Below are 26,347 nucleotides of genomic sequence, written 5' to 3' on the forward strand. Positions count from 1 at the left end.
TGATTATGATGATTTTTAAAGCATATGAGTGATATGTATTTAATATAGGAACGTGATAACATGAGATCTTTGAAATAATTTGGGGGTTGGAAGAGATTAAATTAATCTCTTATTTTCCATGCAATTGTCTACGAACTCTTTTTAATACTTTTGTAAGTTGCTTCTAATAAGATGCTTGTATTCTTTGGTACTTACTATAGTTTTCATTCCTTTTGGAACTGGAGAATTTAAAAATGATGCAGTATTTGAAAAATAAATGTTAGCAAGCACTTAGCAGATAATTCCTATCTACTTACCTACTCCACTAGGCCCGTAGGCTGTTACCTTACTTTATCATCGGGCCCTAACATTAAGCCAAATTGAAGTGCCCACTGTTTGCACTCTTGAGTTTCCTGAAAATAAGTCCTCAGCAGCTATGTGGTTCTCAGAAGCAGATCCCTCATTGACCAGTCTGCATCACCCCTACTTGGTCCCAGTTTGTCCACTGTCATGTCTCCAGAGTGCAAATTATTGGTTCTCCAGCCTGGGCTGTGACCTCTGCTTTGTCCCCTTTGGATTTGCTGTCATTCTGACCTGCCCTAGACACTTGTGTATTGCACTGGGAGTTTTTCTATTTCCCAAATGTCATGTGTCTCCTTGTCCCAGTGGAGGTTCTTCTGTGAGTATTGAGGCCTCTGGGTCCCATCCTTGCACCAGCTACCACAACCCCTCCATGAAAGATTTCGGGGAAATATTATGGATCTCCCATGTAGATTAATAAAAATAATCAATGCAAATATATTTTTTTCTAATGTCTTTGGCTAGCAGTTGGTCAGGTTCATTACTTTCCTTCTGCAGTTACACTTAAAGTCCCCTGAAATCACACAGCAGCAACTCTTTGCCTTACACAGATCATAATGTCATAACTTCCCAAATATAATCCTCCCAAGGCACAATTTGCCAGATGAAATATATCTACAGATCTTCCTTCCTGATTAATTATAAGTTTCAGTTCAGCCTCTGATGTCCTTAAGGAACTTTGATTCTGTTCTATCGAACTCTCCTCATATGGCTTATGATGAATATCCCTATTCTTCCTCAAGGTGGCCTTTTAAAGTCTCATCATATGACCTCCATGACAAGGTGACAGGGTGCAGAAGGGAGGTCACTCTGGATCTGCATGAATGCACAGCAGAGCCTGACAGACTGGCTCTTCCTCAACATCCTCCCCTACTCAGTCCAGCCCAGGGGAGGCACAAGGGAGGCATCACATATCATCTTGCCTGGACACATTTGTGATGATGAAAATAGCCAATAACATTTTCTGGACACTTGAGAATAAGTTTCCAGAAGGTGTCTCATCTCTGACATTAGAGATTTCACTTTCTTGTGGATACCGTGATCCTTGGGAACATAGCACCTCTGTCCTTGAAGCATTTTAACCACCTGCCAGCTTTGCTACAGATCCTACCAAAAGAGGTTGGGATTACCCTTCTTATGTTGTGCTTTCCACCTTGGGGACTTGGGAATTGAGAGTGGATGTTGATATGCTGCAAAAAAAGTGATCATTAGAAATGCCCCAAGACATAAATAGTTTTTTTTTTTTTTTTTTTTTTAGTCATGATTGTTAAACTTGATATCTTGGACCTTTTCCAACTTGAGTAATTATATTTTGACAAGTCCAATCTCCCCATGCCTCTTTTTAAATTGAGGATTTATCTTTTCTTTTCCTCTTAAAACCCACTCAAGATGGTTTGTGTGTTTTTTTGGTTTTTTTTGTTTTGCTTTGTTTTGTTTTTTAATTTTAGCAAGGCAGATGGGACATGGTGTCCCAAGGCATCCCCACCTGATTGGTGAGGCAGTCAACATTCTGAGAAGATGGTCCGTTCTTGAGCATAGTAATGGGGCTTTGAAGGAGGAGTGGTTAAGCAAAGTTCATTTGGGTATTTTTGCCAATCGTTACCTGATGTTGGTGATGCCAACAAGAATCAAAGATTTGAGAAGAAAATGAAAATATATTTAACATGAAGAAAAAAATTGCATTATTTGCATACAGTAGATGAGCCCCAAAATGACCAGCTCTGTAATATAGCTGAACAGCGGAAATATAAACCATAACTTTTTCTCAAATGCTTATCACAGGTTACAGTTCACAGGGTAAATGGAATTAGCCTATTTGTGTGTGTCTGCCACAGTGTCAATGTAATCTCATATACATAAAGCTTTAGTAGGCCTTATAATAATACACTCTTATTTGTACTAACATTTGTTTCAGGAGATTGAATGATCTATAGATTGGCTAGATTAACTACATTATTCTCTTCCTTTTTGTTTCACTTCTACTATCAATGCCTTCTTTATAATGAACAACTTCATAATTATGATGACAATAACAATTATAACATCACCAGTTTGGCAGTTATTTTACTGTATTCTAGAACTGACCCAGAAATATTAAATATATTATCTCATTTGATCCACACAGAAACCCTCTGCAATTATCACCATTATTCTGATTCTGTATGGAGAGAAAATGAAGCTTCAAAGGGAAGATAACATACTCAAAGTTACTCAATTTCTGGGTGTTAGATCAAGATTTCAGAGTGTATCAGACTTTAACCTGTGCCCATAACTGCCATACTTCTTGCTTCTCTTCCAAAGCCAGAGGTACAGTTAGATCAGAGCTTTATAAAGCCCACAGACAAGGAAAAAAAAAAAAAGAGCCAAGAGGATGAACTATCTGCTCATACTGGATTGGGGAGTTTAGTGAGAATGCTTGCTTGGAGCTATCACAATGCCTTTTGGAAAAGTTGCTCAAGCTTGAAAACTGTAAACTCTGATGTGTTTATTTTTATATTTATAAAATAACAAGGTTCTAGGTGACTGTCTTTATAAATTCTCAACACTCTGAAACTAGACATTCATTTTATGAGGATTCTTTGGGACGATTAATCACAGTCAAGAGGCTTAGGTACAGCCTCTGTCTAGCTTGAAAAAAAGTGGGGGGGAGTTCACTCAGAGGTCACCTTAGGAGGAGCATTTACCCCAGTTCCCCATTCTTAAGGCAGAGAATTATAGGGCAGCAACCACTCAGTGCATCTTTCATCTTTCATTGCCTTTGTGATAATTAATAAAATGGGTATTTATATATCCCATACAAAGAGTTCCTTAATTCATTATCTTCATTGGATAATAGGATCTGACACAGGACATAATGAGTGAGAAAAACTCAGATTTTTATGTTTTCAAGGAGAAAAATAATTTTTTTTTTAATTTTTAGTAAGCCATACCACATAAACCTGTGAGGAACAAAATGACTATAATGACTATGTAAGTAGATCACAAAAACACCAATAAGGAAAATAGTCAAAATACCCCTGGGGGAAATATGGCGTCCTGACCAGGAGCCTTTCCAGTAGACCATGCCTGGTTTCTCAGTACCCTATGATGCATTTCAAAGTGAGCTTCTCAATGTCACAGTGATGTCTTTGAGAACAATACTGAGCCAGCTGGGAGCAAGTCTGCCTTACAGGCCTAGGGGGCATCAAGTCCTGTGTTACTGACACCTACCAACTTTATTTTCCTGATAACCACTCAAATTTCCAACTATTCTCATCATCAACAGATGAGAAGCCTGCGGTTCTAAGAGATTAAATGACCTTCCCGAGGTCATACAGAACAGTCAGAACCCCTTCGGTCAGGTCACCTTATCTCTATCTCGCCAAAATGTAGCATCAACAAACTGGTGGTATTCTACTTAATGAAGAGAGGCAATTGTGATCGAGCATTGCATGTGTTTTAGGAATTATACCAGCAACCACGCATGTGCATAATCTCATTTAATCTTGTAGCCAACTGGTGAGGTAAATATCACTATTGTAACTTTACGAAAACAGAAAATAAGAGGGAGAAAGAACAAACTGCCCCAAAAGACCATCCTGCTTGTGTCAGCACAAGATTTGAACCAAGATTTAGTTCTCTGCAAAGCCCAACTTGACTTTCCTAATTTCTTGAAGGAAGACATTTTATAAATGGTCCTTATTGTCATCACAAAATGTCTTTTATTGTCTTCAATGGTTAATGTTCCACAAAACATACTGATAATCCACAATGGCAGAATTTTCCCAACAATAAAATGCAATTACTTTCCTACTAAATTATTGCCTTTAGAAGATATTCTGAAGAAGGACGCTCAGAGCAATTGGGCTCACTCACTTCTGCAATTTCAAAGGAAGAATGAAATTTAATTGTTCATTAAGTCAAGAAGGATTCCAGGTAGAATAATTTCCTAATATCTCACTTCAATATATTGGGCTTCAAGCCTATCTCAGCTCTTCGAGGATTGTCAGCTTACTGCTCTGGGTAAAGGGAATGAGATGATTTCCCTCCTAATTTCCAACTTCATTTAAGTAGTGCTCATTCTGCAAAACTCTGCTGATCTCCTAAGGCTGAACCAGAAAATACAGCACGGTTGGAATTCTGCAAATGAAAGATCCATGCTAATATAAATTCTTTCAGATCTGGAAAAGCACAAAGCAGGGAAATATCACCCCATGATTTTTATGGGTTTTTTTATTTTTTATTTTTTATTTTACTTATTTGGAAATCTGCCTTTGGCTGTGAGAAGCTCCACAAATATTTACTGAGCAGTGTTTCTGTGTCAGACCCTGACACAGTATATGGAGTATATGCTGGGAGTATATGCTGGGAAACAAATAAATAAGGTGCAGTCTTATTGCACCCTCTTATAAAGCCCTCTACACACTTGTCCCATGCAAGATGTGAGGCACAGTCATGTACTTGGGTATCTCCCAAGGCTCTGCTTCAGGGACTGGGGTGTCTTCATCAAGTGCCGTCACAGCCCTGGTCCTCAAGGACACTTTGAACTTCTTGGTGGCAAAGTAGATCATTAAATACATGAAAAAAAAAAAAAACAAAACAGGACCCTCTACATACAATCTATCATTCCATGAAACTCATCCCCAGGAGTGCACCTGGACACTTCTGCTTTTAAGATGTGACTGCAAAGAGTAGGAGGAAGTACTTGGCTCCGGGGCATGGTTTGAACTCCAGCTCTGATACTTACACATTGTATAATCATAAACCAATTAAAGTCTCTAAACCATGAGGTTCTCATTTGAGTAATGCATAGCTACCACTTCACAAGATTATTGAGACACTCTAGAGAAGTGAAGTATGGAATGCCAATGCAGAGGACAGCTTCACTAGTTGGTAGCTTCTTTATATTAAAAACACAAACAAAAACAAAATGGTCTTCTGGGAAACCTATCAGCTAATTTCCAAGTATGAGATCCTGTGATTAAAGGAAACGCAGGCTTTTCTGGAGATTTACATTTATTGGTGTCACATCTAGATACATTCCGTAAAAGCTATGTTTCCCTTTTTTCATTTGAGTCAAAACAAATGTCCTTTTTTATATTTATCCACTGATCTTCGTTTAAAACACAAACAACTAATTCTTTATTTCATCAGGAAGTATTGAAATATCTAAAAATAGTTTCAGATGGAGTCACTTATATGCCCCCATCTTAAGAAATCTTACTTCATCCATATGTGGGTAGGGTAAGTAAACTTCCTATCTTCCTGGATGTTTGAATGAAACTTTATATTTGTAAATAAAAGTCACTGGCATTGTTGTGTTTGTGATACTCATGTTCTAGAGATAAAATATTTTTCCACATTGAGACAGAAAGGAAAATGTGGATAATTTTGACGGAAGAGGAATGGTTTGCAGTCACACTAAAGAGGGACCTAATGCTATCAGATCCTTCTGCCCTAAGGAAATTTTCTGGTAAGTACAGGGGGAGAATGGGTGCCTCTGTGCACTGAGAGAAAGCAGGATGCCCATGATCCTGAGTGTGAAACATCTGAGGATGGGATGGGAGACAGGTGGGGTAAAGGAATTCTTAAGGGATTCTTAGCTAACTGGAGAGTTTCACCAAAGGCTAATTCTGACCATAAGGAGCTTAAAAGTGGGTATCTCACAGCACCCATGTGGCTCGGTTAGTTGGGCATCTGGCTTCAGCTCAGGTCATGATTTTGCAGTTTGTGAGTTTGAACCCCACATCAGGCTCGCTGCTGTTAGCCCATCAGCACAGAGGCTGCTTTGGATCCTCTGTCCCCCTCTGTCTGTCCCTACCTCACTTGTGCTCTCCCAAAAATAAATAATAAAAAAATGGATATCTCGTTGCATTTAAAAAGAAGGAAATAAACATTGAAACAATTGTAATACGAAAAAGGCTTAAAGGGTCGTCTGTCCAGTAAAGTCCACATTTAACTGATAATCTGAACCACTGGGGGAGTCTTTTCAAAGTACAAGTTCCTGAATTCCACCTTAAACTTTCTTGAGCTGGGCAAAAGAATATTTATGAATCAAGTGTGATTCTTTATTCCAAGTGATTGACATCCCAAACTGACCTGGGCTGACTTTAGCAAAAGGAAAGTATTGAAAGCGTTATGGGGAGGCTCTTAGGTTGAACCAAGCTTAGATAGAACCAAGCTTGGGGAGCACGCAGTGACACAGAGCAGAAAAGTAACCAGGACCACCAGGAACCTAGCCAGCCTGGCAGACAGGACTCCTGAACCTCCAATGGTCCTGCAGGTACCACTGCCCTCAAATGGGGCAGACACAGCTGCCGCCAGCACCAATGACCCATGAGATCCCCCCCACCTGCTTCTTTGTGCCAGTATCCCCAGGTTCAAGATCCAAGTGGCTGTATCTGGTTGGCCGAGACTAGCTCCTGTGTCCATGTCCCACTAGCTGGGGAAGCTTGGAAAAGTGATTATCTGCCCTTCTCTGACTCTGTAGACAGAATTAAGCTCCTATAGCAGAATTCTGGAATAGATTTAAATTGAGAAACAAAGAGAGTGGATGATGTCAAACAGAAGCTGGATGTAGGATCTAGGCTTGGTGCAGCGATTGTCTCTATTTTATTATTCTCCCATCCTCAGCCTCTTAGCTTGTCACCTCTTAGTCATAATATGCCTGCTACGCTCTAGGCAACTTCTTCCCACACCAATACCAATTTGAAACAGGAAGAAAAATGGCTTAGATTTTCTCTTCAGAAGACTTCAGTTTTTTTCTGGGAAGAAAATAGTTCCCAGATCGTTCTCCCACCACACTCCCAATCCAAAACATTTACCTTACATTTTATTGCCCAGAACTACTTGCTTGCCATTTCCTAACTCAATTACAATCCAAACATAATGGAATTGTCATGGTGGTGATCGATTTGTAATTGTTTCTGGGTTTAGGATTAGCACCTGCCTTAAGATCGAAGGAACCACTGTCTTAGGCAAAGCCAGTCTGAGTAGGTTGAGACAAAGGCAAAGAATTGGCCCAGTGGTAGGCAATGAATGACCTCACCATTCACAGATAACAGATAACACATAACAGCAGACACTGCACCATGATCATCTTCACCAAACCTATATATAGCTGAATTATTTGGATTTTGTTCTGTGCTTGAGAGCTACCAGAGCAGATGAGGTGATTATTAAATGATCGATGGCAACATGGTAGACTTCCAGTGAATATTGACCCTCATACACGTTCCCCATAAACCTCTGTCTCTCCCCAGTGCAAACTAACCCAGTTTGGGTTAGGCATTATAGAATTTAGATGCAGGTGAATATCAAAAGGAGAATAAATTTTCTTGTGTAAATAGAATTACATATTTTAGCCCAATCATGTAAATTTAACAATGTCTTTGTTTTACAAACACAAAGTCATATGAGTCATACAGAAGAAATAAGAAAATAAAAAGGATTTCATAATAAATGGGCACTTAATTATGCTTGTTATTATAGCACTCTCAGAAAAAGGCATACATAATTTTCTTCTCCCTCTTTGCTCTCCTTTATCAAGTGCATATTTAAATTCATTATGAAAAAAGGGGAGAAAGTTCATAGCGTTTTTGTGATCAAACACCTTTTCTAATTAATCTTGGCATCTCAATGTAATGACATTGAATATTATTAAATTAACTTTTTATGCCCTATTAGGGGCATCTTTATAAAAAATGTGTCATTTGTGGAAGTATTTTTTTAGATCAAAAGATACAACTCACCTTCAAAAGTCTTTGAATTAAGGAATACTAGAAAATCATTTATTTTATTATATTTTATCTTTCCTTTATTTATATTTATATTTGCTAATTCAGATGACAAACATGGTATATGTAATATATAATAAAAATATAATTTTACAAGAGCACTTCTACAGAAATAACCCAAATGATCTTTTACCTTATTTCTCCCAAAATGAAGAACCACAATTTACCTTCATCATTCAACTTCAATCCTTCCACATTCATGGCCAGAAGATGTTCAATAATGCTAAGTATATGAAAACTTGGATGTAACTATGGGATTTCTACAGAGGTTTTCTTGGGGTCTTTGTTCTATTGTCTCCTTTGAGAAGCCTTTGGCAAAGCAAATGTTAAAATCTCTTTATTTTCTCATTAAAGGCTTGGGTGCAAAAAAAAAAAAAAAGGTAGAATATAAACTGCTCCCTAAAATGAAGCAGGAAGGAGAAGACAGTTTGGAAGGACCTAATCAAAATCTTGTGAATTCTGTTCATAAGGGCCATGATTATACACATAAGATTTTTTTTTTTTTTGGACTCTACTTCCCATGGCAACAAGTGTTAGCCTTGGGAGAAGTGAGGGGTTCACCGAGGACTGCTTCAGGGACGACTGAAGTCACTTAACGCTATACTCTTTCCTATAATACTGAGCTTCTCAAAGGTACGATTTGTTGTTTCTCGCTCATTTTGTGTCTTGAGCACTCAATCACAGCACCCAGTAGAAAGTAGATCAGGGTACATTTTGATTCAACTGAATGGAATTGGCTTCTTTAATTAGGTCCAAGGAGGATCTATGGATGCCTGACAATCTACTTCCACTGGCCAGATGGTATGTTCTTTTTGGTTTATAATCCTTCAGTCAAACACTTGACGAAACAGGCATTGCCAATACCTGTTCTCTAGTAATCCATAATGTCTGGGGAAGTGAATGAACCATTTTAAATTATCCAGCACTCCTTCCTCCATTCTTAATTCCCCAATGAGAAAAGTTGAAGGCAGTTAAAGATCAAAAGAAGGAAAATCCAAGGATGTCACAGGTGGAACTTTAGATTAATACAACTTGTCTGTATTCATTAATGCCCTTAATCAGGTAATGTTTCTGGAAGAGTCACCCAACCTTGCTCGAGAAATGAGGCATATTTGCCGAGAAAATTCAGTTACAGTTTGAAATCAAAGCCAATGCTATCTTTTATTGGTGCTATGACTCTGGATAAATCAGGTAAGTCTAAGGAGCTCATCCTCTTCATGTTTAAAACAGGGGCAATGATAATTGATACAGAGGATTATTATGAGAAACATGTAAATAAAATAATGGATATGAAAGAATATCCTGTAGTGTGCAGACTTCTAAATACTCCTCCTCACCAATGTTCCCATTTCCTTGTATTCTCGGCCATGTAAAACCCCCTCATGTTGAGTAACTTGTTTCTAGCTAATAGAATGTGGTAAGAGTAAGAGAATGATTATTTTGTGTCTAGGTTAAAAACACTATATCGAGGTGCCTGTGTGTCTCAGTGGGTTAAGCACCTGACTTCAACTCAGGTCATGATGTCACAGTTCCTGAGCTCGAGCCCTGCATCAGGCTTTCTGCTGTCATCACAGAGTCTGCTTCAGATTCTTTGCCGCCTCTCTCTCTGCCTCTTCCCCACTCACTCTGTCTCTCTCTCTCTCTCTCTCAAAAATAAGCAAACATTAAAAAGAATAAGGATATTTTATTTTATGACTCTCTTTCTCTTGCTAGCTTTGAGAAAGTCAACTGTCATGTTGGAGAGACCCACATGGGGAAAGCACTAAGGGTGATTTCCAGTCAAGAGCCAGCAGGGAACTGAGGTCCACAGTCCAACATCCTGCAAAAAGTTGAATCTTGCCAACAGCACCATGAATGAACTTAATATCCTTGGCCAGTTGAGACCGGACCTGAGACCATAGCCCTGTCTGATACCTTAATTGTAGCCCGGGAGAGATCTTGAAGTAGAGGACCCAGTTAAGCCACGACCAGATAAGAGACCTCAAAAACAAATGTGAGAAGATGAGTGCTTGCTGTTTGAAGACACTAAGTTTTTGATATGTTAAGCAATAATTGATAATTAATAAAAATAAAAGCTAAATATATATACACATATGTGTATATATGCACACACATATGTGTATTATACATATATGTGCATATATACACTTTCATATGTATGTACATATGTACATGACACACCATAGTTTTATGTAATGTAATATATATATAATACAAAACACGTAACTATGCTCATATAAATATGCTGTCCCTTAACTGCATTATTTTTCTTTAACCGCAATGAGAGCAGCAGCATGAGATAACAATATGTCTTGCTACTAACTCAAAAACTTTGCAGTAAACTTTCGACAAATGATGAGTATCACTAAGAAAATGCTGGCTGGTCAAGGGCCACTATGTGTCACAGAGAAGCTGTCTGGCCCTTTGCCTCGCAGGTGTAGAAACTTGATTCAAAAGTGTCTTTAAATGGAGTGGATTTGAAGGCTGTTTCATGCAAAAGAAACACACAGGAGATAAATCTAAATGTAAAAGAAATGGATAAGTCGTAATGAAAACTGTCAGGTTCCGTGAACTAGAAAGCTTGGGGCAGGATCTAGAGCCTTCTCTCTCTGAAGGCTCTCTGGCACACCTGTCAGCCTGCCATTTCTATCTCTTCATGTGTCCCTGTAAGGCTGGGAAGGAATGGAACTTTAGTCAAAAGACCAACCTTCCTGGAAACTTCTGGAAAGGAAGTGCTGATACTGGTGTCTCTGCTATTCCTTTCAGAAATTTCTGTTGCTTAACGGCCCTTATGACTGGCAAAGCCTTTCCTAGGAGGATTATGACCTTGTTCACCCAACTGTGCACCCAGGGAATATTTTGTCTCCCAGATGACTTTTGTCCCTCTGTGCTTATTAACCGTGTGTTAATTGCACACTTAGCTTTCCCTATCTGCGCTTCCATATGTGTGTGTGTAAATGGTGCGACGCGTGCTCTCCTGCATGGCCCATGTCATAGAATCTCTAACATCGTTATGTCACAAAAGCATGCTTTCGCAATATTTATTGCTTCATGGATTTATGTAAGAGCAACCAGGAAGTGCGTACCGCGGCGAGCCAAGCTCCGGCTTCCAGTATCTCTCACAGCTTAATCTCCCTTTTCCTCACCTCCAACAAATTAGGTATTTATCTAAACTTCAGGTACTCCCTTCCATAGCTGACATAATAATTCCTACTTTATACTTTTAATATGAGAGCTCAAGAAATAAAAACAAACAAAAACAAAAATGAAGCAAAACAAAAACAAAGAAGAAAACAGTCATTAAAACTTCCAAACTTTTGGCTAAGACCTGTATAGAGGCATTGATTTGGGTCATTAAAACTGTAAGATAGGAATAATTGTTATTCTAATTTTATTGACATGACAAGGCTCAGCTAGTTAAACAATTTGTCCTAGGTTATTGAATTTATAAGTAATGGAGCTTAGAGTGGAGCCTGTGTTGTCTTCTCTTAGAAAGTCTATTTATTCAACTGCTCAAGCAGTTGCTGGTATTTCTTAGCCTGCCATTGCCTCTCTGCAGTCTATCCCTTCCATAACAGAAAATCTATGTTAAAATAAAATAATTAATATGTTAATTATTGAAATCATTTGATAACATATTAAATAAATAACATTCAGGTAATTAAATTATAAATAAATTACATATAGAAATTAATAAATTAAGTTAAATCTGTTTGTGTAGAGAACCCAGAATAGTTCCCAGCACATAGTAGTAGGCAATATATGATACATAACAAATATTTAATTCTTAACTAAGATCGTTAAGATCCATTTTTTTTAATGATTATTTATTCTTGAGAGAGAGACACACACAAAGTGTGAGCAGGGGAGGGGCAGAGAGAGAGGGAGACACAGAATCCAAAGCAGGCTCCAGGCTCTGAGCTGTCAGCACAGAGCCCAACACAAGGCTCGAACCCACAAATTATGATATCATGACCTGAGCCAAAGTCAGATGCTTAACCGACTGAGCCACCCAGGTGCCCCAAGATCCATTGCTGGACATACATCATTTAATTTCAACCTTTATCCTTAGTCACATGTATGATACTAAGCTTTGTGCCTCTGACTTCTTTTGTTCTGGAAAATTTCAAGGGATTAGCCTAAAGGGATGTAGATGAAAACATTTCACTACCTCCTGCTTTATTCTCCAACTTCTTTCCTTCCTTCCGTCCTTCCCTCCTTCCTATTCATTCAAAGAATACTTATTGTATGCCTGCCATGTGACAGATTCTAGTTACTGCAGATGCAGACCATGATGAAGGTTGGATTGAGGTAAAAAGTCTATAACAAATCAGCACGAAGCCATGAAGGTTTATGTCCAATCCATGTGATGTGTCCATCTCAAGTCAACAAGATGGTCTCTGCTCTATGCTGTCTTCACTCAGGGCCCTGGATGGTGGATACCCACCTATGTGCTACCATGACAGCTGAGACAAGAAAAAAAGGAATGTGGTAGCTATGCATTATTAATAGTGACATATATCACTTCCATGAATTTCTTCTGGGCCATGGAGTCCCATGGCCACACCTAACTTGAAGGAAAAGCATAATTTTCTCTTTTCCCAGACAGCAAACCTGGTAAACAGCATAGAAACCTTGAAGGACAACTCCAGCTATTTGTCTCTCACCTCACTTACAGAAAGTTCGAGGAGGTGTACATATAGACAGTAATCGTTCACTGTCTTGTTCCTAATTAATCAGTTTATTCTCTTTCCATTTCTTTGCATTCAGCCATCCAATCATGTATTGAATGTAATAGTACATGTTAGGCAGTATATACAACAAATAATAATTTTTTTTAAAAAAAAGAAAGACATGCTGTGCTTCTGTCACATATGTTGTAAAAGATAAAAAGTAAGTAAAATATTTAATATGTCAAAGGATGATTATGGTTGTATACTAAGGAGAAGTAAAAGCAGGGAAGTTGGGGGGATTATGTAAAGACAGAAGATGTGTGACAAAAATGTAATTAGGACCAGTCTTGCTGAAATTGATGTTTCAATATGGAATTCATAAGTAAAGCTTCTACATCTAAACAAGTCTAGAAGCAACTTCAAGCACTTGCTTATAAGAACTGTTTGGTGACCTGTGAAAATCATTGATTTGGAATTATATACCTGCACCTCAACAATAACAATAAAAATCATTGGATCCAAAAAAAAAAAGGACACCAAATTAAACGAAATGCAAACAAACATAAACAAAAACAATTTTCAAAAATGAAAAAGGAAATCTGAACTCAAGAATGGGGTGGTGTAAGCTATAAAGTAGATGAATTGTAGATTTTCTTAAAAAATTCAGAGCCATATTTTCTATCTTTTGGATAAAGGACAATAATTTTCCAATTCTAAAATAATAAACATGCATGTGTACCCAAAATATATTTAAAAAGAGAACGAATAAGGAAATATATTTTTAAAATATTTTTGTTGCTATTGTGAATTTATGTTTTCATAATGCACAACTGTAATCACTTAGCATACAAAACCTTTTTCTTTCATTTAATATTAGCAGTTTTTAATGGCATGTTGTTATCTTTATGTAAATCTTATCTAGTGTTTTTTTTTTAATTTTTAATGTTATTTATTTTTGAGAGAGAGAGAGAGAGAGAGAGAGAGAGAGAATGAGTGGGGGAGGGGCAGATAGAGAGGAAGACACAGAATCCGAAGCAGGCTCCAGGCTCTGAGCTGTTAGCACAGAGCCGACCCGGGGCTTGAACTCATGAACTGTGAGATCATAACTTGAGCGGACAGTGGAGGCTTAACTGACTGAGCCACCCAGGCACCCCTCCAGTGGTTTATAATATGCCATTGTTTTGCTTAGTTGCATTTTTGTAAGGTATTTATTTCCCAGTATTTCAATGTGCAGCTTATAAAAATCATTTTGTCTATTAAACATTTGGCAGAGTGAAATAGGACTTGAGAAAATAAACACATAGATTAATAGGATCATCCTTTCAAAGTAAACATGGGGAGCGCCTGAGTGGCTCATTCTGTTAAGTGTAGGACGCTTTGTTTCAGCTCAGGTCATGATCTCATCATTCCTGAGATTGAACCCTGTGTCAGGTTCTGCACTGATACTGAGAAGCCTGCTCGGGATTCTCTCTTTCCCTCTCTCTGCCCTTTCCCTGCTTATGTACTCTTTCTCTCTGAAAACAAATACATATTTAATAAAAATAAAGGTAAATCATGGGATTTCTAAGAGATGCAGAAATTGGTAGCTCTACTTTGGCACCCAGTTGTGAAGAACGAGCCTGTTCACCTCCAACCCCCTCAGGAATAACCATAGAGTCTTTATAAGGTGCAATATATCATAGATATTTCAGCTTCATTCTCCATCAGCCAAAACTTTGAGAGACAACATCAAGTCACACTACAGCATGGAACATCCATAAACAGACCTGTGACACTTGTACCATTCAAGTGCAGTGATAAGCCATGTTAATTCATAAAACAGACATTGATGCGTATTTGGCATTTTATTTTGGAAGATGAAATTCTTTGATACGTGAGTATGGAAGTGTTGGGCTATTACATGGTTTCAGCTAGGGCTCTGTAATTTGTCTATCCACCTTTTTTTTTTTAACTCCAATATAGTTAGTATACAGTGTTATATGAATTTCAGGGGTATAATATAGTGACTGAACAATTCTATATATTACTCAATATTCATCAATCGTGGTAAGTGTACTCTTAATCCCCATCACCTGTTTCCCCCAGACCCCCACCCACCTCCCCTCTAGTAACCATCTGTTTGCTGTCTATGGTTAAGAGTCTGTTGGCTTGGTTTGTCTCTCTCTCTCTCTCTTTGTCCCTTTGTCCCTTTGTTTTGTTTCTTAAATTCTACATGTGAGTGAAATCATATGGCATTTTTCTTTCTCTGACTGACTTATTTCACTCAGCATGATATTCTCCAGCTCCATCAATTTGTTGCAAATGGCAAGATCACATTCTTCTTTATGGATGAATAATATCAATCTATATCTACATCATCTATATTTGTATCTATCTATAGACATATCTATATATACCACATCATCTTTATTCATTCATCTGTCTATCCATCCTTTAAAGTCAGCTCTTGAGACTTTTCTGTAGAACTGAAAAGAAAGACCACCCTACAATGAAGAGACTTTCCAGTCCTTTGATCTCAGTGGTGTGATTTTTTCCTACATACTCTTCATTCACTTACCATTTAAATAAATAAATTCCCCTGACTTTATAAAATTAACACACTATTCTATAGTTAATGATGATTCTTTTTGTCTGTTCTTTTTGTTAATGGATAAGGAAGAATATCCAAGATGAAATTACACCCAGAACATTCACTGTACCTATCTCTTCGACACAGAACAGTGCTAAGCACCATGGAGAAGAGAACAAAAGAAGCAGACATGTGCCCTAGAGAAATTAATCTCTATCAGGTGTGTGAATATGCCACAGATAATATTCTGTATGGAAATGTACTTATTTTGGTTTTGTGACATTTGGGCAATGAGTCCTCATGTTACAATTACTTTTGAGCTCACCCCTTAATTCCTCCAAGCTTTCTCCAGGGACAGGAAACATCTCCAGCCTAATGAAGCTTCTTTGAGAGGAAGAAGGCATGACCATCAACTGACCATTTACAGTGTTCTCTCTATACCACATAGTAGGATTGGATAACACATTATTTACCAGTTTTCCTCTCAACTATCTGCTGGGATTGTAAAGTGTTTTTCCAGTGCAGATGAAAATATTGAAACTCCAAGATACTTAAATAAATCTTGTTCAAGGCAGGTAAGAGTAATTATATAAATATGGTCTTGTGTATTAGTTGGAAAGTATCAAGACAAACACTGGTATCTGATCGTGCAACATGGTCAGAACAAAGTACTTATGTGCTTTCCTACTAAATACCAACAATTGTTCATTACTTCTAATATGACTGTGGTGATAGGTGTAAATCATAGAAATAACCACTTACACAAGTCAACCAACGGAAGGCAGGAAAAAGAACTCCATCACATGATAAAACCTATAAATATTCCTAAATTAACTAATAATTCTTGATAAGATCTAGAATACTCTTAAGCCTACAAGATATTACTGAGACAGGTACATCTGAATGGCTCAGTCGGTTAAGCATCCGACTTCGGCTCAGGTCATGATCTCACAGTTTGTGAGTTTGAACCCCACTTCGGGCTTTGCGCTGACAGCTCAGAGCTGGGAGCCTGCTTTGGATTCTGTGTCTCCCTCTCTCTCTGCCCCTCCCCTGCTTGAGCTCTGTCTCTCTAAAAAAATAAATTAACATAAAAAATTGTAAAAACAATATATTACTTACTAAGACAACAAAGAAAAGAGTTACTCTTATTGCATTTATTGTTTTTAATAAATTAATATATTAATAAAAGCAATTACATAGATGTCATAAAAAGAAATAATCAGGACTCAGTTCTGCCATTAGTCTGCCAAGTCATTGTAAGCCAGCTAGTTTATGACTTTCAGCCTCAAATTCCTTATTTATAAAATTCTGGTATTGGTACAGGTTGGAATTCCTCTAATCAGCAAAACACTGTTTCTATTCCTGCAGCAGACAAAGGAGAGCATATAACTTTGTATCTTCCATCAAGGGTGATCTGCAAAAAAAAGAATAGAGTAGGAGGTAAAAGGGTAGAAATAGAACCATTGGCTTCTACTATGTGCAAGGCAGTGTGTAGGGTGCTTTACATAGAACACCAAAATAGATCTCACCAAAACTCTCTTAAACCAGGACTTCTATCTGCACTTAATAGAGAAAAATATGCTATAAAATATGGTTGGGTCAGAATTTTAACTATGCTACAAAGTAGAAAGAAACAACTAGATAATAGAGGCAGACAGGGAATTTTGAGATGACAGAAGAATGAATAATTCCTTTTCAGAAGACTCTTTTTTTTTTTTTTTTTTTTGATGTCACTGAATCTAGGAAAGTTTAGGTTGCAAACACTAGAACTTTTCCAAGTCCCTTACTTGAGGTTGGAAGTGAAAGAGCCAAGAATGTATCACGGTAATAAAGATTAAGAAATTGATTCTTGTTCTAAATATCTTTGCTCATTTGGCTGCAAACTTTCAATGCTTCCTTGGAACTAAAAATATAAATCTAGGCAGTCATGGCTCATTCTTTATAGTAAAACTTCTTTGAATTCATCTTGCTGAGAGTCAATTAAGAATTGAATGTTAGTCCTCAAGTTTTCCTACATGTCTGTTTGGGCCCTCTCTTTTTTCTAAGCTAATGAGGTCTCCACTTTCACTTTGACCTTATCATGCTCATATTTGCACTTCACATTTTTCCAGGTGAGAAATATCACTTTGCTGGTACCCATCATCTTCCTGCTTTGGAAAGAATCTCCTGCCCATCTTTTCTTGGGTTCATGTGTATTAAACTGTATACCGTTGTCTCACATATGGGGATTGAACTGCTATTCTTAAAAGGGCAATTAAGTGACATGATCAGAAAAACACTGAAGACATTGCTTGAAGCTGATAAATCCATCACTGCCCAATAATTTTCAACAAATACATGATTATAAAATATAGACAATTCTATAGTCCAATGGTAAACTTAGGACTCTCTTTAACGTAAAATGAAATGTAACCACTAGTTAGACGTTTAAAACTATTTGAAGAAAAAATTAGCCCCTTTTGGTTACCTGAGCTACAGGGTGCTCTGAGAGGCATCTTGATAAATGAAGCTCCATAACTATTTATTGGTAGAGGTTTCCAGAATATCTTTAAAGTGGTTTGTGGGAACAAAAATGAAATGCGCCTTCAACAAAGTTTAGAAGTAAGAACACCACTCAAGATAAAACCACAAAGTTGTTGTCTGGTTCTGGAATATTGAATTTGAAGCTATCTGGGAATACACAATGGAGAGATAAGGAATGTCTATAGCAGGAAGAGCCTTAAAGGCCAGGCAAAGGGGCTTCACCTTTCAGTGAAAGCACTAGAGAGTCAGGAAGTTATTTTTTAAGGAGGTGAGACACTGGAGTCAAGGATTTCATTCATTCATTAACTCTTTCTATTTCTATCATCTAGCTATTCCTCCCAGTTGGGGACCTCTTTTCTATTATGTATAGTATTCAAGGAAGCTACTGCCCACATCGTGCAATAGAAGTAATGCACGCAGAGAAATCCTTTTTGGCTTGACCAAATGAACGCTCCAAACTGGGGTTTTAAGTATCAATAACAACATTGAGGTGTTAGGGATTCACAGCCACTAGGTCACTAATATTGATGGCCGCTGGTTAGTACAATAGCAATGATGATTTACTGGCTAGAATACTGACATACAAGCTACTAGAAATGCAGCCAGCAAAAGCCCCAAAAACATCCTGAATGAATCCCCAAAGGACATGTAGACGGTTACTTGTCAGACAGCTGTGCCAACCCAAGACCTCAGCAGTGGTGACCTGGGCACAGAGACAGAGTTCACTGACACAACTCTGGATCTGTTTCTCTTGCTGCTAATGGAACAGAGGAGATAACTATGTGTAGAAAATACGCAGAAAGTTCTTCATTTTAATTGTGGTATTCTGATTCAGAAGTGGCTAGAGGTGCAAGTGGCCGATCTAACATGTCTGGAGTATAGTGCCTCTGGCTTCTTTAGGAGTCCATCTGGCATGGTGGAATTTTGTGTAAGTATCCACAGTCTATAAGAACCCAGGAACAGAAGGTGGCTTCTGAGACATAGTCTTTGCAAAGCCTGATGGGGGTTCTACCAGATGTTATAGTAAAAATTCCTAGAGTGGACAAATGTTGGCTGAGCTGCAGTCTAATTCTGGAGTCTCTACTGCAACCCCTCATCAACAAGCATTTGATTTACTGCCTTTAGGATGTAATCCTGGGATTCTCAGATAACAGTACCTCTGTTGAGGGATCTACCATGATCACATCAGTCTCAGGTACTCCGTGGTAAGAGGATGGATGTCTCCCCTTAGCCATAGATGAGAAATGGTTGGGAAAGGAGAACTACTTTGCTACTGAGAGACCAGTTGGGAAGCCTGTGCCCTCTGGAACTGGGTTTATCTCAGAAGTTCTGCTTGGGGTCTCCATGGAAATCTTCTTCCCAGTTCTACTCCATTTGTAGCAGGAGATAGGGCAATGTATGTGCCAATAGCATGCATACCTATTTCTATACCTGTAAAAAGAGTATATATGGCATTGTCTGCTTCTTGTCTTGCAGAATAGCTTTGGCTTACACCCATTATCCTATCCATATTATTTCAATCTCTCCCATTTATTCTGTTATGTATCTAATACTTATAGTCAATTATTTGGTGTTCAAGCTAGCCAGATTCATGCAACTAGGAACTCTGCATGATTGAAGAGTTTTGAGCAGAGGAATGACCAAGTTTGCATTTAAGGTTTTACACTTAGGGCTGAACTTGAATAGACTGAGACTGAATCAGATTTATGACAGGAGCACATAGGCAGTGGCACTTAGGAAGGAGGAAACAAATAATTTTTGTGTGATTATGTAACAATGCTTCCCCAAAAAGTTCTATTGGATTTTGAACTGGGAAACATTCTTAACCGTCTCCCATCAACTGTATCCAGTCAGAGACAAAGCATATGGTGCAATATGTTGCACATTTAGGCAATTGCTTAAAAAATTTTTGACAAACTTATATTGGGTCACTAGTTTAATGAGAACCCACACATTATTGCTATACAGTTTGTGAAGCCATGGCCTAAAATGTATGATATAATAATAAGGATGTCTCTATAATTTTAGGGACTTAGGTTTAAGTTTCCTTTTAAGAGAGGTGTGTGTGTGTGTGTGTGTGTTTACTAATAACATTCTGTGGATATAGAAGAATATGAAGAGAAAATATCTTTCAAGGACCTAAGAGTAGTGATGTGTAAATGATTCTGTTCTTAAGAAGCAAGATAAAACCATAAAGTCTGGAAATTTCCTTACCAAGAATATCCTTACATTTTTTTTGTACACTAAAGAAATGCATTTTTCAAACTTTTAGTATATATGTTGATCGTATGGGATGTTGCTAGAAACCAGAGTCTTAATTGGGCTTTTTTTGTGTATGACACATAGGGAATGATAAGCAAATGTGAGACCCTCATCTATGGACATTTCCAAGTTTATGTACTACATCCCATAACTGGCTATAACTCATCCTCAAGGAAACCACATCTAAGTATACATTCCTGAGAGTGACATCATTATGAAGAAAACTTACTAATTTAGTTAGTCCATTTTTTATAAAAATTATATATTCATCTGTTATTTAAATGAAGCATATTTTTTAATAATAAAAAAGTGATAGTACCATTTCCAAACCTCTACGTCCTCAAACGCTGTGTCTAAAGTCAACTTCATTCAAATACCTAATATTGGTTTATTCTTTTCTACTTCCTCCGCTATAATTCCAATAGTAATTTGGTAGGATTATATGACAAAATCCTACATCTTGATCATAATTCTCTTACTTTTTGATTGAATCATCAAACATGTCAGCATGTTAACTGTTGTTAGCAATGAAAGTTTGTAATTCATCTGTAAGTTATTTACACTAACAGGTTCTGAGTCCAGCTTTGAAAACTGACAACGTGCCAAGTGGAGACTGCTGCTTAGATCCCCCTATTTTGGGATAGCCCGCATTATTAGAATAAGTCCCCTAGATCATATAACCAGACGTTCCCAATGAATCCATACACTCTCTATGCCCCATACACTATGATCTGTATTACTTCCCATCCTCTATTTGTGATTTTTCTCCCCACTTTGACATACTAACCTTTATTTCACTAAGCAAGCTGTCCATTCAAGGCCCAAATGAAACTATCTCTTCCATGTAACATCATTTGAGTAAAAAGATATACTATAAACTTTCCTTTTTACTACATTAATTTAGCAATAATATTAATGAAGTCAATATTTATCACCACAGTTACTCCTGGGGTCTCCCTTACCCTTTTCTCTTCCCAACGATCTGTGAAAGCAGATTAGTGATGTGATGCATAGATCCAACGTATAGGGAACCGAGGCATGAAGAGATTTTAAAACCTTCTCTGGGCCCCATAGTTCTGTGATTCTAGCGCTGCGATTTGACTGCAGCTTAAACTAAACTCAAAATGAACAGTGGATACATTTAATCATCCTTTGCTGATGCTAATTTCCCTCAACTTCTGTGTTGCCTTTTCCACCACACTAAACTTGCTGACGAATTCATACTCTGACTTCTGATAAATTGTTTATGTTTCTCAACTTCTCGTGTGTGTCTTCCAACCACTGCCTTGAAGGCAATGTATCCTATCAAATGATTAATCCATAGAAGGGAGCTCAAGAAATAGCTGTTGAATAAATATCTGTGCACATTATGGAGATCATTCCCTGTTGGCTGATACGCAAGATCAAGGCTCTATTGATTCTAGACTAAAGTGACTGAGAAAAATGCAAAATTGTAATAGGCATCAAAATAGGCCAAACAAGTCCAATAAAGCTGTTTGTTTGTTTTGTTTTGTTTTGTTCGGGCTTAGTTTGGTTTGGTTGTTGTGTAGTTCCTGAATTTACTCAGCAATAGAGTCAAGATAGCTAATAATGTCAGTGATGGTAGGAATCTAGTGCCTAGAATCCTGTAGAGCCTGTACTGAGGATTTTATTCTAAGCTTTCCCTTTCTTTGTGATTCCCAGTTTCTGAAGAGTGCTTTATTTAGCATAACTTGGTAGGATTTGAGATATTATATTCTTATAAAGGGGGAAAATGAGGTGTTTCAAAGTATCTATAAATATTATTCATTTGGTCTTTAAGAAGATTTTGCATCAGTTTGGGGTCTAAAAATAGAAGAAAGAAATCTCTTTTACAACATAAACACACAGGAGCCAAAGTCCCTTTCAGCAGAGAAAGCTCTGTGGTTACTGGAGTGTATACAATTATAAACTCAATTGTTAAATCAAAACACATCCCAATCACCCTAGCATGTCGCTTTTAATGGGCAATACATTCCCAAGAAGGCAAGTTCTCTGCTAACAATATTGAACCAAATCATCAAAATTCAAAGACGGGTCTATAAAATGTGAAATTCCATCAACAAAGTGTGCAGTGGGCCACAGTGTGTAGATTAATGGGCAGCCTGTCAAGTATTTAATGTATGCTTCAATCGTTGAAACACATGTGATGATTAGTAAAGTATTTGGCCCAAGCAATAAAAGATATAAAATAAATTAAAATCATGACACCTTCTGAATTAATAAAGCCTTTGGTTAGGCTGTATTGATAAATCACAAGCACAGATTAAAAAGCCCCCATAACTAGATACATCCCCACCCACCCACCCCCACCCCCCTGGGGCACGCTGAGATCTCACACTGGCCTCTTCCAATGGCATCTTCCTAAGTGAGGATCTCTGTTAAAAGGTGAATACTATGTCTCTGAAGAATCTTAGAATATGACTACTCATTGGTTTAAGCCTTGAATATAAGCCATCATCTATACCTAACATCACTCACTCACATTTCTTTTGGCTTCCAAAAATTAGATTTCTTTTTCCTAAGCTCTTAATGTCAACTTTGCCCAACAGGGGCACTCATAATTTGGAGGGGTGAGAGAAAATCTTCATCATTAAATACTGCCTTTTGTAGGTAGGCTATTCCAGAAGGTAAGGCACATTACTGTTATTGAAGGATTAAATTGTATTCATGGTTTGCTTTCCTCAGTTTGCTATTCATTTCAAAAGTCCATTAGATCCAGCACCAGAAGTTGAAACACATGTGAAGTATTTTTGCACCAAAAATATAAAAGCCAAAGTATTTTTGCACAAAAAAAAAAAAAAAAAAAAAAAAAAAAAAAAAAAAAAGATTCACGGTCATTGCTCTTTAGGACCTCACAGTTCAAAAACTGAAAGTTACTTACAATAAAAATACAACGTGGAAAATTCTATGAAAAGAGTAACAGCGGGATGTGATGTGAGTAATTTATGTGGGACCTAACTGAATCGGGGTGTTGCAAGAACATCAGGGAACTTTCCTCAGGGAGTCAGTACAAGAGGGTCATCTTGGACAATGATAATGAAGATATTTCTGGATGAGGATATGAAATGAAGAAAGTATTCTTCCATGCAGTGGAAGATATTTAGCTTGGACAGGAGGAGACACTCAGGGTGACAAATGGGAAAGAGTTGCCGCACATCTCTTTTCAATTATTTGACATTGGATTAACCTTTTCCCAATAATCAAAAGACAAGAAATCTATCAGGAGATAAATTTAGCTCTTTCTTTCTTGAACAGCTTTCAAAAAAATAAAACGAACTATTTCTGAAGGCAACAAGCTCCCCATTGATAAAGTGGCTCAGATGTTGAGCGACAGTGTGGCAGCATTGTGGAAGGTTTCAGCCTTGGTGGTCTATATCCCTGTGAAATGAGTCAGATGTTTCAAAGGGGAGAGCTAGCCTCTGAAAGTCATTTTCAGGGCAGTGTACTCATGATAACTCAAAGTTGCCTTTTAGCATAGAGTTTTGCAAGAAATAGGTAAACATCTTGTCATATACTTACACTTCTTGCCGGATATGTAAATACCTTGTCTTCGGCCCAGATAATGAAATGTATGTTTACACTTCTGTCCCTGTTTCTCCTGTACTTTAGTAAAATTTCTTTAGGTTATGTAAATTGGTAAACTGTTTTAGTTGGTTAATGGTTTGGGCAAAACAAACTTTGGGATGAAAAATAAGAGAGTTAACAGCTATCATACCCATGGAAAGTAAAAATGTACGTGTGTGCATTTTTAATGATGGAAACAGAGATAAATGACCACTGCAGAAAATACTGGAAAATAGGAAAAGTAAAATGCACACAAAAATATGTTTTTAAAAGTCTCAGCTATTGGTTACCTTTTTCCCAGGATATGCATTTTAATTTGGAATCACTATTTTGTATATTGTTTATATATCATTTTTTAGTGTTTATTCATTTATTTTGAGGGAGAGAGAGAAAAAGAGAGAGAGAGAGAAGAGAGAGAGAGAGAACGCATGCAGGGGAGGTGCAGAGAGGGAGGGAGAGAGGACAAATCCCAAACAGGTTCCATGTTGTCAGCACAGAGCTTGACATGGGACTCCATCCCACAAACCGTGAGATCATGACCTGAGCTGAAATCAAGAGCCAGATTCTTAACCAACTGAGCCACCCAGGTGCCCCTATATAGCTTTTTAATTCTCTATTATATAATGAGCAACTTATATATGATTAAGCACTATTGAAACTTTTTAAAGCTGTACAATAGTATATCCTACATTTGTACCATAATTCATTTAATTGATCCCCATTGTTAACTTGACCTATTATCTACAATATGACAAAACTTGTATTTCAAACAGTATTTTTAAGCTCAACCAATTAAAAATATTTTTGTATTTCATTTTTCTTAAAAATGTAGAAGCAATAAAGGACTATGTTCTTATTTTTAAAATGTTGAGATAACTAGAAAGAAATTCTATGATCCTTCCTAGAAGTAAGAATTATTAGAAATTGAGGGACCACATGTCCCAATTTGTACCTGCTGATCTAGTATAGTTGTTAATGTAGTGGAGATATTTTCAATTCATAAAAATATCCCAGTTGGAATGACAAATCATATAATCACCTTAGTTAAGAGTTTGTAGGGTGTATGTGTATTTCTTTTACATATTTGTAACTATATAACTTCTTTTATATTTATATATATAAATTTGTTGTCAAGTTAGCTAACATACAGTGTATATACTGTGTGCTCCTGGTTTTGGGGGTAGATTCCCATGATTCATTACTTACATACAATACACAGTGCTCATCCCAACAAGTGCCCTCCTCACTGCCCATCACCCATTTTCCCCTCCCCTTGCCCCCCATCAACCTTCAGTTTGTTCTCTATATTTAAGAGTCTCTTATGGTTTTCCTCCCTCTCTGAAACTATTTTTCCCCTTTCCTTCCCCCATGGTCTTCTGTTAGGTTTCTCAAGTTCCACATATACAAATTTTAAAATAGAGTTATTGCATATATTTTAGCAACTTAGTTAATAATAATATTTCTCAGAGAACTTTCCATAACGAAATATGTGGCTCAGACTGACTTCTTTTAGCTTTGTGATATTCCTGAATATAAATGTACAAAATGGTATTAATTCAGATGATAATTGTTTCTAATTATGATGTCAAAGGATGATTTTTAAAAGGCAATATGATGACTTTTACACGGATATAAAATGAAAACTTGTCAGATTTCTTTAACTTATCAACGAATGAAACTAATGAGATGCTAAAACTGGTTCAAAGAATTTAACACAGAGACAAATAAATATACAAATCTATACAAATGAATCTATAGATACATTCAAAATTGTATTTTGGATACAGCTCCAATGGATATAATTCAGTTGTATTTAAATGTAGATACACTATTAACATTATTATTAGTTTTCTACAATTTTCTACAATTTTTCAAAGAAAATGACAGGCAGAGGTAATTTGGAGGGTGTGCTAGAGGATCTCTAATAGAATTTTATATTCTATTCATATATTTGTCATTGTTAAGACTGCTACAAGGGACATTTTTATATGTAATATTTTCTCATGTGAACAAATATGAGATACTTACCTGGAACCACTGGGTCAAAGTGTCAAATTCCATCCTTCTTCCCTTCCTTTCCTCTCCCTTGCCTTCCGTTGCCTTCCCTTCCCTTGCCTTCCCTTGCCTTCCCTTCCCTTCTCTTCTCTTCCTTTCTCTTCCTTTCCCTTCCCTCCCTTTCTTCTTCCTCTTTCTTTCTTTCAATATTTTTTGTTTATTTCACTTTATTTTACTGCCAGCTGCCTTAAAAGTACTATTCCAATGTATATGCTACCATGAACTATCTATAAATGTATCATTTCTCCTACAAATAAATTCTCCTTAAAATTTCTGGAGTTACATTTCTCCTTAAAAATACTGGAGTTACTCTTTTATTTTATTCTTTAATCTGATCATTGTTTTGATTCCCATTGCCTCAATTACTAATAAAATTGAGGATCTTTTCATGTATTTTTTGACTTTTGATGTTTTTCTAATTTAAATTAATTATCCATATGCCTTTTCCCTTTTAAGTTTTGTTCATCATTCATATAAGAGAACTGCTTATATATTTTTGATAGTTATTACCTTGTATATAAGTTGAAAATGTTTTTGCAATTTCTTAGTTGTCTTTTAAAAATATT

The 26,347-nt window shown here is 37.1% G+C and overlaps 1 long non-coding RNA gene and 1 pseudogene across 1 annotated transcript; both read left to right on the forward strand.

Annotated features, from left to right (window-relative positions):
* Positions 1-11,186: 11,186 nt before the first annotated feature.
* Positions 11,187-12,947, forward strand: LOC122228047. Its single transcript, XR_006206371.1, has 2 exons — positions 11,187-11,274; positions 12,381-12,947. It is a non-coding gene; the product is annotated as an uncharacterized LOC122228047 (long non-coding RNA).
* A 4,986-nt stretch (positions 12,948-17,933) lies between these two features.
* On the forward strand, positions 17,934-23,551 carry LOC122225978 (annotated as a pseudogene).
* Positions 23,552-26,347: the final 2,796 nt, after the last annotated feature.

This window comes from Panthera leo, chromosome C1 (genome assembly GCF_018350215.1).
Source record: "Panthera leo isolate Ple1 chromosome C1, P.leo_Ple1_pat1.1, whole genome shotgun sequence".
Classification (NCBI taxonomy): Eukaryota; Metazoa; Chordata; class Mammalia; order Carnivora; family Felidae; genus Panthera; species Panthera leo.